Source organism: Ranitomeya imitator, chromosome 2, assembly GCF_032444005.1.
Source record: "Ranitomeya imitator isolate aRanImi1 chromosome 2, aRanImi1.pri, whole genome shotgun sequence".
Lineage (NCBI taxonomy): Eukaryota > Metazoa > Chordata > Amphibia > Anura > Dendrobatidae > Ranitomeya > Ranitomeya imitator.
Window position 1 is genome coordinate 551,831,504 of NC_091283.1, and position 12,964 is coordinate 551,844,467.

The following is a 12,964-nucleotide window of genomic DNA, read 5'->3' on the forward strand; positions in this document are numbered from 1 at the left end:
GTACCTCCTGCTTAGTAACCGGGTTCCAGTAACGTCAGCTGGTCCTCGGTAGTTCCATTGGCTCTTGGACCTTCGGGTAGCCATCCGAGTTTCAGTTCCATCAGCTGGTTCTCGGCATTTTCTCAGCCTTCTTGTACCTTCTGCTACATTTCCAAGTTGAAGACCCTAAAGACGACGACCCGGAAGACCACCCCTAAGATGACGACGACACCAGAGACGACAACCACTGAGATGACGACGACCCTGGAGATGACGACCCTGAAGACCACCCCGATGACGACGACAGCGGAGATGACGACGGCGGAGACAACGACGGCAGAGACGACGACGGCGGAGACGACGACCCTGGAGACGACGAACCTGGAGACGACGACATGGAAGACCGAGAAGCAGAAGAACAAGAGGCTGCAGAACAAAGAGCAGAAGAACATTAAGCATAACACTTAATATCAGAGCAAAAGATATTATCTAAATTATATGCAGAAGAAGACTAAGCAGTGTATGGGGGTGAGTCCGTTCCTCCTCGTGGTGCCCCTGGATAAAGCCTGATGCTGCAGGCCAAACTGAACGCGGACAAATGTAACTTTTGTGACTGGCAGAACGGAAGGTGTAATCTTCAAACTTTTATAGATAACAACTACGGGAATGCCTGTCACAAATGAGAATATGATGAAGAAGTAGAATAGGAAGAATAATAATAGTTGAATAAAATGAATATGAAGGATGTAATAAAAAAAAAAATAGGTAGAAGATGAAGAAGAAGATGAATAAGGTGAAGAAGTTGATGTCAAAGATGCTGACGATGAAGAAGATGAAAGTGTGGGAAAAGTAAAAAAAAAGAAGGGGAAGGGCGTGGAATAGTGAAACATCAATATCTGACAAAATAAAAAAAAAATTACATAGTCAATATCTTTGTCACTCCGAACGTCTTTAAAAAAAAAAAAATTATGCTATTCTATTTGATTGGGGTAAACCTCTATGACTTTAATGTCTCCGCCACCTCCCCAAATACATCCTGCATTATTCTTAGTTGTTTTCCTTCATGTAGAATAAACCTACAAGGAAAGAAAGGGTTTATTTTAATTCCGATATTTTGGTCCCATTGACTTACATTGGGATCGGGTATCGGTATCGGCGATATCCGATATTTTTTGAATATCGGCCGATCCAATCCGATACCGATACTTTCCGATATCGGAAGGTATCGCTCAACACTACCCATGACCCGTCTGTTCCAGTGATCTTTCAATAAGGCAAAATGTTCACTACCTGAACTAATTTAACACAAAAAGATGTACCGTATTTTTCGTACTATACAACACATTTTTTTCCCCAAAATTTTTTGGGGAAAATGGGTGTGTGTTTTATAGTCAGAATATTCTTATAAATACTGTGGCGGCAACAGATGTCGGGCAATTCTGCGGTGGTCCTGGTGCAATGCTGCTGGGCGATGATTACACTCCGTTCACAGGCAGGTGAGGCTGGTGCAGCAGGTGCGGCAGGTTTGGCGGTGGTACTCTGTGGTGGTGGGGGAGGCTCTGCTGGCATTTTTGATTCAGCCCCGCACATCCATTTCTGTGATGCGGTGACCTCCGGGAAAATGGCCACCAGGGGTGGCGCATGCTCAGATTGAGAACTCGGTAATGGTGCCGAGATCTCAATCTAAGCATGTGCAGTCCCCCGGCTGCCATTTTCTTGGAGGCCGCCGTATCGCAGTATTGGATGTGTGGGGCCTCCAGACTTGTCAGCGGAGCTCCCCCCACACCACAGAGCACCACTGTCTCACCTGCCCGCACCTGCCTAACCTGCCCACACCAGCCACACCAGCCTGGGATGGGATTTCCCAGAGGCGACTGCATCTACCGCACCAGCCTGGGCTGCGAGTCATATAGCTGGCACACCGAACAAAGTGACCATGCTCCACCAGTGCTGCTGATCCCCCCCCCCCTCAGTAAGCTGAATTTGGACTGTAAGATGGAACTCCATTTGACACATTAATTTTTTTTCCCCCTATTTTCCTTCTGAGAATTTGGGGTGCGTCTTATGGTCTGGTGCATCTTATAGTCCGGAAAATATGGTATGCCTGTGTCTGAGTAAATTAAACATTGAGAAATCCCCCGATCCAGATGGTATTCATCCACAGATACTGAGGGAATTGAGCTGAGTAAATGGCAGATCACTGTATCTCATATTCTTAGACTCTTTTGTAACAGTGGTGGTGCTACAGGATTAGAGGATGACTGATGTGGTGCTGATATTTAAGAACGGTAAGAAGGTGGATCCATGTAACTACCGTCCGGTAAGTCTGACATCAGTAGTGTGCAAAGTTTTTCATCATAAGAGATGACCTGCAGAGATACATTGCAGAGAAAAATATGATAAATGTCAACCAGCATGGATTCAGATAGGTCATATCTGACCAACATGTTAGGTTTCTATGAGGAATGTAATCCCAAATCTGGATGTTGGTAATGCAGCTGATGTGATTTATCTGGACTTTGCAAAAGCATTTGATACTGTACCACATATCAGCCTTTTACTGAAGCTACAGAAGCAATGACAGGGGGAAACTATATGCAGATGTGTAAGGAGTTGGCTAAATGACAGGAAACAAAGAGTGATCATAAATGGTACATTCTCTAAATGGGATATAGTCACTTGACTGAGCCTAGGTGGTGCTTGAGCACAATGCCCGAGTTCCTGTCCCGCATGTTTCGTGGCTGTTAGACATCCAATCAACATGCGGTATTGCCTGCCATACACAGTAATGAAGTAGCCATGTTGGCTGTTTGGCATTACTGTAATTGGCAGATCGCATTGCTTCATCAGGTCTAAAACCAGGGACACGATGCTTGGCCCACTGACGACAGAAACCAGAGGATTAACTAAATTCACTGCTTCCCTGCCCATCTCTCAGCGTCAAGAGATGGGTAGGAGAAGCAGTGACTATTCATTAAGCATTTATAGAGTTATTTAAAAACAAATAAACACACACAAAAGTCCTTTATTTAAAAAATACCCCCGACAATCCCCCTCATTTACCCATTTATTAGTAAAGGTTTCACACAGGTCTGATGTAGTCCATGGCACTATGATCACCGCTCCAACGTCTGCAGCAAATGATATGCTACGGCAGCCGCTGCCGCTTCTCATGCTGAAGGTAGTGTGAGAACCAGCCGCTGTGACGAGCAGTGACATCAGGAAGGTTACCACCGGTCACAGTTGTCGGTTCCCAAGCTGTCCTCAGTGTGACCAGCAGTAACCTTCCTGACTTAGCCACCAGATCTAGCACAGTTGTGGATCATCATAGGACTTCGAAGTGGACTACGTCGGACCTGCGGGGGAGTGTTTTTTGGGTAATAAATTGGTGAAAGAGGGGATTTGTTTGGAATTTTTTTATAAAGGACTTTTATGTGTGTTTTTTTTTTACTTATTGGGTTAGTAATGGGGGTGTCTCACTTACGCCTCTCCATTACTAACCCCTGGGTTTGGTGTCAGTAGCAGCTGCTGACATCAACCCTTCAAAATTTCTATCTCTATATAAGCTTTTTTTCCTCCTTTTTTTCAACTAGCCTGTTTTCATCTTTATGACCAGGTCAAACTTTAGTACTCTGACCAGTGTCAATGTATGAGGTAATAACTCTGGAATGCTTCAATGGATCATAGTGATTCCAATAATGTTTTCTTCTAGATGCTGCTGGAGACAATAGCGCAAATACGGTCTTATCCAAAATATAATTGGTTTAAAACAATCAAATTGCACTCACTATTTAAGCTTATAGGAGATATTCTCTGCAGCAGATCCACAGGTCCAGTAATGGCCACCAGATAAATAGAAATTGGGAAAAAAGTGGACTTATTCTGCGCTTCTGAATAACTGAAGATCCGAGTACATTAACCCCTTAACCACCAAGGGTGGTTTGTACGTTAATGACCGGGCCAATTTTTACAATTCTGACCACTGTCCCTTTATGAGGTTATAACTCTGGAACGCTTCAACGGATCCTGATGATTCTGACAAATCTTTCTTGTGACATATTGTTCTTCATGACAGTAATAAAATTTCTTTGATATTACCTGTATTTATTTGTGAAAAAAAACAGATAATTGGCGAAAATTTAGAAAATTTCGCAATTTTCCAAATTTGAATTTTTATGCCTTTAAATCACAGAGATGTGTCACACAAAATACTTAATAAGTAACATTTGACATATGTCTATTTTACATCAGGAAAATTTTGGAACCAACATAGGGAGTTATAAGGGTTAAAATTTGACTAGCAATTTTTCATTTTTACAACACCTTTTTTTAAGGGACTACGTCACATTTGAAGTAAGAGTGACACCATTCTCAAAACTGCACCCCTCAAGGTGCTCAAAACCACATTCAAGAAGTTTATTACCCTTCAGGTGTTTTACAGGAATTTTTAGAATGTTTAAAAAAAAAATTTACATTTAACTTTTTTCACAAAAAATTTACTTCAGCTCCAATTTGTTTTATTTTTCCAAGGTTAAAAGGAGAAATTGGACCCCAAAAGTTGCTGTACAATTTGTCCTAAGTACGCTGATACCCCATATGTGGGGGTAAACCACTGTTTGGGCACATGGCTGAGCTCGGAAGGGAAGGAGCGCCGTTTGACTTTTCAATGCAAAATTTACTGGAATTGAGATAGGACACCATGTCACGTTTGGAGAGCCCCTGATGGGCCTAAACATTGAAATCCCCCACAAGTGACACCATTTTGGAAAGTAGACCCCCTAAGGAACTTATCTAGATGTGTGCTGAGCACTTTGACCCACCAAGTGCTTCACAGAAGTTTATAATGTAGAGCCGTAAAAATACAAAATCATATTTTTTCACAAGAATTAATTTTTGCCCCCAATTTTTTATTTTCCCAAGGGTAGCATAAGAAATGTGCCCTTAAATGCTGTTGAGTAATTTGTCCTGAGTACGCTGATATCCCATATGTGGGGGTACACCACTGTTTGGGCGCATGGCAGAGCTCGGAAGGAAAGAGCGCCGTTTGAATTTTCAATGCAAAATTGATTGGAATTGAGATAGGTCGCCATGTTGCGTTTTGAGAGCTCCTGATGTCAATAAGCAGTGGAAACCCCCCACAAGTGACACCATTTTGGAAACTAGACCCCCTACTGAACTTATCTAGATGTGTTGTGAGAACTTTGAACCCCCAAGTGTTTCACTACAGTTTATAACGCAGAGACATTAAAATAAAAAAATATTTTTTTTCACAAAAATTTTTTTTTTTTAGGTGCCAGTTTTGTATTTTTGCAAGGGTAACAGGAGAAATTGGACCCCAAAAGTTGTTGTCCAATTTGTCCTGAGTACGCTGATATCCCGTATGTGGGGGGAACCACCGTTTGGGTGCATGGCAGAGCTCAGAAGGGAATGCAGACTTAGATGGATTGGTCTGCAGGCATCACATTGCATTTTCAGAGCCCCTGATATACTTAAACAGTAGAAACCCCCCACAAGTGACCCTATATTGGAAACTAGACCCCACAAGGAACGTATCTAGATGTGTTGTGAGAACTTTGAGCCCCAAAGTGTTTCACTACAGTTTATAACGCAGAGCCTTGAAAATATACATTTTTTTCTCACAAAAATGATTTTTTAGCCCCCAAGTTTTTATTTTCCCAAGGGTACCAAGAGAAATTGGGTGACAAAAGTTGTTGTCCAATTTGTCCTGAGTACGCTGATACCACATATGTTGGGGTAAACCCCTGTTTGGGCGCACGGGAGAGCTCGGAAGTGAAGGAGCACTGTTTTACTTTTTCAATGCTGTATTGGCTGAAATTGAGATCGGATGCCATGTCGCGTTTGGAGAGCCCCTGATTATTCTAACTCCAACCCTAACCCGAACACACCCCTAACCCTTATCCCAACCATAACCATAACCCTAACCGCACCCCTAACCCGAACACACCCCTAACCCTAATCCCAACCACACCCCTAACCCTAACACACCCCTAACCCCAACACAACCGTAACCCTAATCCCAATCCTAACCACACCCCTAACTCCAACACACCCCTAAACCTAATCCCAACCCTAATTCCAACAGTAAATGTAATCCAAACCCTAACCCTAACTTTAGCCCCAACCCTAACCCTAACTTTAGCCCCAACTGTAACCCTAACTTTAGCTCCAACCCTAACTGTAGCCCCAACCCAAACTGTAGCCCTAACCCTAACTTTAGCCTCAACCCTAACCCTAAAGGAAAAAATGGAAATAAATATTTTTTTTATTTTATTATTATTCCCTAACTAAGGGGGTGATGAAGGGGGGGTTTGATTTACTATTTATAGCGGGTTTTTTAGCGTTTTTTTATGCTCTCCAGCCTGCTCTCCTGCTTTGTCTGTCTATGAAGTGCATATAGCACATCACCCAACTTTCCACACAGACTTTTCTCTGCTCCTAGCATTCACATGGTATGCCTTTCAGCTAATCCCAGCTTACCCCAGTGTTTTTTATGACCTTGTTTACTTTGGCTTGATTGTATGCATCTGTCCACTCTTAATTCTCTGACCACTCTGAATGCACTTAGTTGTACATATATTGCAAAGCACAAGTCTGCAATGACTTTAGCCTGCAGTGTGATTCCTATAAGTGTGTCCTAGAAGTGTGAAGATTATATAAAATTAAAACCAGAATGGAACCAGAAGGGAACTGAAGGTAACTGGCCAGTCACTGTAAACAATGTTTCTGTTTGTTTTCACTTTCACCCCTATAATCCTTCACTTTCTGCTACCTCCCCTAATCCCTACACCTAGTAAGGAACTGTTCATCTCTTCTTCAATCCTCCCCATCCATCTCACCTCCTCCTCTGAACTGTTCCTCAACATACAATCCTCTGTCTCAAAGCACAGACAGCCACCTCATGCCATCTCCTGCTCCCACCTGCTAACACTTTCTCTGCTCCTTCTCACTGCTGGTGATATCTCTCCAAATTCTGGTCCTCCTCACCACATCCCCACAGTCAGTTCTACCTCCCATCCACGCTCTATCACAAATTTCCATAACCTCTCTAACCTTATACCCATTCGCCCAGCCCACACTTCCCCAGTTCCACTAACAGGAGCTCTATGGAACGCTCAATCTGTCTGCAACAAGCTTTCCTACATCCATGATCTTTTTATCAATCACAAACTTTCCTTCCTCGCCATCACCGAAACCTGGCTCACCCCTTCTGATGCAGCCTCTCCTGCAGCACTTTCATATGGTGGCTCCCACCTTTCTCACACACCCTGCCCCAGCAGCAAGCACTGTGGAGGAATTGGTTTTCTCCTGTCAGATATCTGCATCTTCACCCCTATCCCACTGCTACCCTCTGTTAACCTCCCCTCTTTTGAGGTGCACTCTGTGCACCTCTACTCCCCCTCTAACCTCCAACTGGCTGCCATTTACCGCCCCAGGGCCAGCCACCACCTTCCTTGACGACTTTGCAGCGCCCCAGGGTCTTGGTTGTTGTAGTAATGTCATTCTTCCACCAGGGGGAGCGATGTTACTTCTGAAGGCAATAAAGAAGAACTCTGTCAGGTAACACAATGCATGCAACATGTTCACATTCCAGACCAGAAGGGGGAGCTCTAATTTTGTTTAAGGTGAACTCCCCTATAAGATCTGGAGGGAAAGGGTTCAGTTCCTGTCAGGAAGACAGAGGAAGAGGAGCTCTGTGGCATGAAATGCTACAGCTCCTGGGAAGAGACGTAGAAAGCAGAACATACCGCAGAGAGGGAGAAACGAAGTCATAGCAAAAGGAGAGGAAAACCAGAAGGAGTTCTGCCCTGCAAAGGCTGCCTCCTTCTGAGGTGCAGGATCTGGTAGCCGGAACACCGATGGAGCGATTTTCTCCATGCCTTGCTCCAGAGACCGGCAGGACAGTTAATTGCACATTGAATTGCACATTGCTGATCCGCACCTGCACCCAGGAGGCATGGTGGCAACTTGTGGGGGCTGGGGTGTGCTAGAGTCCCTGTAAAAAGCCTCAGGCCATCAGTCATACGGGTTGTTCCTATCCATCTGGGGGACAGAGAGAAAGACATAACATCTAGAACACCACCAACAGTTGTGAGGACCTTATGAGAAGCTCAGCAGTAAGGTACTACAACATCCAGGCACTAAAGGAAGGCTACTGATTTCCACCTGGATAAAGGGGACTCTGGATTTGCCTTCAGACCGGCCGGACTCTGCCGACCCCGTGATCTGTGCTTTGGACTGTGGATGCTGAAGCCTTCAGTAAGAAGGTAAAGAGACTGCACCCTGGTGTCCTCGTTCTTCACTGCGCCTCACACCATCCACCATCTATACACTGGGAAGCCCTGGGGACATACTTCACCTGTGGGAAGGTATACCATCTAGCTGCCATCACATCACCCCAGTGAACCCCTAAGCAGCATCGGTCACCCTGACCGAATACCACAGGTGGCGTCACAAACATTTCCCCTTTAAAGACCTTTCCACCCATTTACAAAGGACCTCCCGAGGGCCACGGACCGGATCAGCCACCGTGACATCCCCCTTTGAGAACCGAAGGGCTCGGTACCGAGTATCCCTAGCCCTACGGGGGCGCTCCAACTTTTTGGCATCACGTTCAGGATCTACTTAAGCCTGAAAATCAGGTCATGTGCACCTAAGAACTGTGCCAGAATTGTATTTGAACTGTTTGTGCTGAAAGACTGTGTTTTGCCATTTCCTACCAAAACCCGCCATTGCTGGGCAGCGTGGAGCACGAGGAGGAGGAGACGTTTCTTTGTGGGCGGAGCCAGACAAAAACACCGGAACGCCGAAATTGAAGACGTCGTACAGCGGAGCCGAAAAGTGAGATGCCGGCTTCTATCAAGTTAACGAGGGGAAATTGCCATGTCTCATCCACGAGAGGAGTTGGCGGCGGTCGCAGCCGTAGACCTAATGTCACCCCCAGGCCTTGCAGCGGACGTGCCCCAGGCCCCGCGGTAGGCGCAGGTGCAGAGCCCACCGCTCCTATCAGCCAGCCGGGCGCCGCCTCAACTACAGCGGCCATAATGCCCTTCTCCATGCCATACATACCTGAAGCAGCCTGGCTCCTGCAATATTCCGGGGAATCGCATACGTTAGTTGACTTTAGAGAGAGACTCTGCAGCCTGCTTGAAGTTTACCCCGTGACAGAGCATCAGAAAGTTCACATTGTAACGGGCCAACTGCTTGGGGCGGCCCAGAGGGAGGTGAAGTGCCGGTCAGCTGCGGATAAAGAGACTGTGCAGCGGGTCTTCACCAAGCTTAAGACCACCTTTGACACCTGCACCGCTACGGAAATTAAATTGACGTTTTCTGGGTGCAGGCAGAGGCTGCAGGATAGCCTATGGGACTAAGCCCTTAATCTCCAGGAAGCACTGCGGTCAATCAGGCAGATCGACCCTAACAGTGTGCCAGATGAGGACAAACTCTTAAAGGAGCGGTTTATTGAGGGACTTCTGTGCAATAACCAAAGGGCCCAACTGCATCCCCTGGCCATGCAGAATCCTGAACTGGCCTTTGCGCAGTTCAAAGATAAGGCCATTCAGGTGCTACACGAATAGAAGCTCAGCCGTGCAGTGCCCCCTAGGCGTCCAGCTCTCATGTACCACCAGGAGGTGGCGCCCCACCCTCAAGTCTCTGCTGAGGCCGATGCCCAGGTCCTTGAAGATGATTCTCCCGCTGGACTGCGCCTCCAGCTGCAGGAGCTGACCAAGAACCTTGCTGCATTAGCCCGGACCATACAGTCCCTACAGGAGGCCCCCAAGGAGAAGATAAAGCTGGCGTCCAGACCGGAGGATGTTCCCTGGCAACGACAGAGAAGGACCCACCGACCAGAGGCAGAGACGACGATCGCTATCATCAGGACGGACGACCCATCTGCCACCGCTGCAATCAGGCAGGCCATATTGCAAGGTACTGTCATTTAAACGAGCAACCCCTGGGGCAGAGGGCCAACCCCCATGAGTAGGACGACCAGGCCCGCAAAACTGGAGAGCCAAATACATTGGAGGACGACCTCTTCTCCCCATGGTGATCGATGGTATCCCCATGAACGCTCTGTTGGACACCGGCTCTCAGGTGACAACTATGCCTTACATCCTTTATAAACGTTATTGGGAAGACACCGACATTACTCGTGGCTCTGATAACGATTTCACCATAGTCGCCAGCAACGGTCAGCCACTACCCCAAGTGGGATACAAAGAGGTCACCATTAAAGTGGGGCAGGTAGAGTTAAAATCCCAAGGGATCGTGATTGTTGATGTCGATCGCCGTGAATGTAACCCTATGATGACCATTGGTACTAATGTCATAGAAAATTGTCTTGCAGAGGTTATTGTCTTGTTACAGCAGGTGGCAGAAACGGCTGTTTCCCATGAACAACGTGTCCTGCAGAAGGAAATCAAAGCTCTGGTACAGGGACAGCAGGTAGAACTAGCTGGTGGAGAAATTGGCCAAGCCACAGTGAGTGACTCATTCCCCATTGCAATACCCCCAGGAGTGAAATGTTAATATGGTGTCGGGCAGCAATAGGCCTCAGAGGTAAAGACTACCAGGCCCTGGTAGAACCTGTGTATTCAGAAAGTAGGCCCATGATCCTGACAGCCCGAGGGGTGGTTGAAGTCCGCAAGGGGAGGGTGCCAATACGTGTCCTTAACTGTGGGGAGGAAGAGGTCCACGTAACCAAATATGCCACAATTGCCAAACTGTTTACTGTTGATAATAATATGATACAGGCAACAGAACCACTGGTCCCGTCCAATCAGGCAAAGGACAGTGACTCTGCAGGACAAATGGAAAATTGGTGTCAGAAATTACACATGGGTACTGACTGTACACCATCACACCAAAAGCAAGGGGCTTACAGGGTGGTCCATGAGTATGAGCGGGTATTCAGCAAACACCCCCAAGATTTTGGGCATGTAAAAGGGATTCAACATCATATCCCTACGGGAAATCATCCACCCATTAAAGAGAGATACCGTCCTGTACCTCCTGCTCATCATCAGTGTGCCAAAGACATGTTGTGAGAGATGAAGGAGGCTGGGGTAGTTAGAGACAGTTGTAGCCCCTGGGTAGCTCCATTAGTCCTCGTCAGGAAGAAGGATGGCACGATAAGGATGTGTGTCGATTATAGGCAGATAAACCACATTACACACAAAGATGCATACCCTTTGCCTAGAATAGAAGAGTCATTGGCTGCTTTAAAATCTGCTAACTACTTCTCTACCTTGAATCTCACCAGTGGATACTGGCAGGTTCTGGCTGGGGTAGTTAGAGACAGTTATAGCCCCTAGGCAGCTCCATTAGTCCTTGTCAGGAAGAAGGATGGCACGATGAGGATGTGTGTTGATTATAGGCAGATAAACCGCATTACACATAAAGATGCATACCCTTTGCCTAGAATAGAAGTCATTGGCTGCTTTAAAATCTATTAACTAACTTCTCTACCATGGATCTCACCAGTGGGTACTGGCAGGTTCCCGTAGCAGAGGCGGACAAGGAGAAGACGGCCTTCACCACACCGATGGGTCTCTGTGAGTTTAACTACATGCCATACAGACTGTGCAATGCTCCAGGGATGTTCCAGAGGATGATGGAGTGCTGTCTTGGACACAAGAACTTTGAAACCGTCTTGCTGTATCTGGACGATGTCATTGTCTTCTCCAAGACTTATGAGTACCATCTGGAGCACCTGGCTGAGGTGTTCGAAGCCCTGTCCAACTTTGGCCTAAAGGTAAAACCATCCAAATGCCATCTGTTAAAGCCCAAAGTGGAGTACCTGGGCCATGTGGGGAGTGCCGAAAGAGTGGCCCCAGACCCTGACAAGGTTACTGTGATCAGAGACTGGCCGCAGCCCAGCAACCTCCATGAAGTCCGGCAGTTCCTCGGGTTGGTAGGCTACTACAGGAGATTTATTAAAGACTTCACCAAGAAAGCCGCGCCACTACAAGACTTGTTAGTGGGCCAATCCAAGAAAACCAAGGGTAAGAACACCCCATTCGACTGCGACAATGGACTGGAGAGATCCTTCACTCATTTGAAGTTGGCTCTGACGGGGATGAGGTATTGGCTTACCCTGAGTATGACCAATCGTTTGTGCTGTATACGGATGCCAGCAACATGGGACTGGGAGCCGTGTTGTCCCAGGTCCAGAAAGGCAAAGAAAGGGTAATCGCTTATGCCAGCAGGAAACTTCGTCCCACTGAAAGGAACCCTGAAAACTACAGTTCCTTTAAGCTGGAGTTCCTCGCTATCATCTGGGCAGTGACAGAGAGGTTCTGGCTGGGGTAGTTAGAGACAGTTGGACTGTGGATGCTGAAGCCTTCAGTAAAAAGGTAAAGAGACTGCACCCTTGTGTCCTCGTTCTTCACTGCGCCTCACACCATCCACCATCTACACACTGGGAAGCCCTGGGGACATACTTCACCTGTGGGAAAGTATATCATCTAGCTGCCAACACATCACCCCAGTGGACCCCTTAGCAACGTCGGTCACCCTGACCGAATACCACAGGTGGCGTCACAAACTTTTCCCCTTTAAAGACCTTTCCCCCCTTTTACAATGGACCTCCCGAGGGCCAGGGACTGGGTCAGCCACCGTGACATACCCCTTTGAGAACCGAAGGGCCCGGTACCGAGTATCCCTAGCCCTATGGGGGCGCTCCAACTTCACCACCTGGCTACTTCATTTCCTTTCTGCGGACATCCCCACTATCATCATGGGCAACTTCAACATCCCCATTGACACTTCCCTCTCAGCTGCCACTAAACTTCTATCTCTCACTTCCTCCTTCGGCCTCACTCAATATTCTTCTGCAGTCACTCACAAAGATGGTCACACACTGGACCTCATCTTCACCCACCTCTGCTCCCTATCTAACCTCTCTAACTCACCTCTTCCTCTTTCTGACCACAATCTACTCACATTCTCTTCCCTCTCCACTCCT